This window comes from Pediculus humanus, genomic scaffold (assembly GCF_000006295.1).
Source record: "Pediculus humanus corporis 1103172107927 genomic scaffold, whole genome shotgun sequence".
Taxonomy (NCBI): Eukaryota; Metazoa; Arthropoda; class Insecta; order Psocodea; family Pediculidae; genus Pediculus; species Pediculus humanus.
In genome coordinates, this window is record NW_002987499.1 from 294,999 (window position 1) to 298,005 (window position 3,007).

Sequence of the window (3,007 nt, forward strand, 5' to 3'; positions counted from 1 at the left end):
TGAAATTAAATAATAATAATAATTATAATAATAATAATAATAATAATAATAATAATAATAATAATAATAATAATAATAATAATAATAATAATAATAATAATAATAATAATAATAATAATAATAATAATAATACTTTCACTTATTTTTCGCGTAATATTTTTTCACATAACATCAACCGCAAAAAAGAAAAAAAAAAAGGAAAAAAATTTTCCAGAGTTTTGTTATAAAAGAATGAGAAAAATTATTTAGTGTTGTTATTTTTTTTTTTGCTAACAGCTAAAAAAAAAAAAAAAAAAAAAAAAAGTTTAAAAACAATAAACGCCATTTTTTTTTCTTTTCGTGGCTCCCCTCTCCCCCTCCTCCTCCTCCTCTTACGGGGGAAGGGGGAAAATATTTTTTTAGATTTTTGAAAATTTTTTACTTTTTATTAGTTTTCACCTTTTCTCAAACCGGATTTTTTCGTTTTTTTTTCTCCATCGATTTTTATTTTTATTTCCCCTCCTCCCCACCCTCTTTCTTCTTCCCACGCCGATGTTTCCGAAGAAAACAGAAGGTTTTGACGTGTAATCCTTTCTCTTTTCCTTCCCTTTTCCTCCCAACTCTTACTTCTTTTTTTTTTTTTAGAAGATAAATTCTAGACTTTTCCATTTCGTCGTAATTAATCATTTATGTGGAATAAAATTTATTAATTTGAACTTGAGACTCCGGCTTTGACACCATAAGGTCCTCCGACACATTCCTTTAACCGCAAACTAAAGAGTTTTTCATTTTGTTGTTATCATCATCATTATTATTATTATTATTATTATTATTATTATTTTCACTGTGATCCCCGTTTTCCAGACGATACTACATTTAATAATAATTTTTAAGATTAACGTGATACTGGGAAAAGAAAGAATTTTTTTTATTGTACAACGAATCGTTTTGGAAAATTTCCTTTTTTTTCTTTCTCTTTTTTTTTTTTTTTTTTTTTTTTTAATAAAACATAACGAAAGTGGAAGAAGAAGAAAAGAAAATGGGAAAACATGACCGGGGTTTTGATTACAACTGCCTATGCCGCCGCCACCGCCACCACCGCGTTTTTTTCCTCCATTTTAAATCTCATTTGCTTTTAAATTGAATTAAATTTTTATCAAAAAAAAAAAAAAAAAAACGAAAAGAAAATTTTTTTTTTTTAAAACAACGATGACGATGACGACAACAACAGCAGGAGCAGGAGCGGAAGCAGTTTAAAAAAAAAAAAATTGAATTTGATAAAACTAAAATAAGACAAGAGGAGGGGGAGGGGGAAGGGGGTTGGGAAATTAAAGTTTATTTTTTATCATAATCATTATCATTATTTAAATTTTTTTTTTTTATTCCAGGAGAGAAAGAATAAGAAAAATTTTATTTTCCGTTTTGTTTTGTTTTTTTATCTACTGCCACGACCATTTTAACCGTCGTCGGTCGGTTCGGTTTTTTTTCCGACGCTTCCGTGCCAGGTACAAATGCAATCCAACTACTACCTGTCGGTGCGTTTTAATTCGACTAACAAAAAAAAAAATTATATTTCCGTTTCCGGTTTTAATCCAGAGTTTTTTTTTTTTTGGTTTTTCATAAATTTTGGAAAACATTAAGAAAGAAAGAGAGAGAGAGAAAGAAAATCAATACGAAAAAACCAAAATTAACTATCAATAATTTCTCTCAACCTTTTTTTTTTTTTACTTCGATTTCATAGAGTAAAAAATAAAATAAATAATAAATTAACGGGTTTCCGGTTTCTCTTTCATTTCCTTTTCCTTTTCCTTTCTCTCTCTTTCTCTCTCTCTCTTAAATGAAGTTAATAAAAAATAAAAAGTAAAAAAATTGAATTATTTATACAATAATGATGATGATGATGATGATGATGATGATTCGTTTTTATTCGTAATTTACCGTGGAATTTTTAAAATGCTGGAAAGAGAGAAGGGGAAGAGAAGAGGGAAGATAGGAGGGGGAGAAGAAAGCATTTCAGACTTTATATTTATTTGTATTTTCTCTCTCTCTTTCCCTTTTTTTTAAAAACTGGATAAAATTCTGGAGAGGTTAAAAATTTATGAAATTTTTTTATAAAAAAAAAAAAATTTTTTAATAATTCCAGTTCATTATCACCATTATTCTGAAGTGAATGATTGAGTCTTATTAAATAAATATACATTTTAACGAGTTCCTTTTTTTTTTGTATGTCGCTGGAACAAAAAATGATGGAAAAGGAAAAAAATAAAAGAAAAATTTTTTCCTTTTTTTTTTTTTTTCCAGCATTTATCCAGTTTTTTTTTTTTTTAATTCAAAGCTCAGTAAATGAAATCATTTAATTTCTTTGATTTTTCTTTTTTTTTCTTTCCAAACGATTTTTTTTCTCTCTCTCTTTCTCTCGCAAAAACGTTTTTATTCTTTTCCAGAAATTTTTTTTTTTTTTGAATTCGGTTTAACCGAAGAGAAACTGAAGAAAAAAAAATGATTGATGAATGAATGAATGATGAAAATTTTAACCGCAAAAAAAAACGAAAGTTTTATAATACTGGATAATTAAATCAAAAAAAAAAGGGGAAATAATAATAATAATAATAATAATAATAATAATAATAATAATAATAATATAACGAAAGGAATAGGTGTTTCGTTACTTTTTATTAAACGAAAAAAAAAAAAATTTTCCAGTTTTCTGGAGAAAAAAAAAAAAATTTTTTTGTTTTTTTTTTTAAAAAAGGTCATTCATTATATAAAGTCACGAAAGTTTTCAACCGGTGATAATCTAATTGATATTATTTCATTTTCATTTTTAAAGCCCCGAAAAAAAAAAAAATTTTTTTTTTTCATCTGGTTTAATTTGCTTTCATTTTTTTTCTCTCTTTTTTTTTTGTTATTGTTGTGCTTTCATAAATTAAAAAAAAAAAAAAAAAAATTTCCTTTTAAAAAAATTTCCTTTGTTATAATCACTCTTTCTTTCCTTCTCTCCCCTTTGTCTTTCAATTTTTTTTTTTTT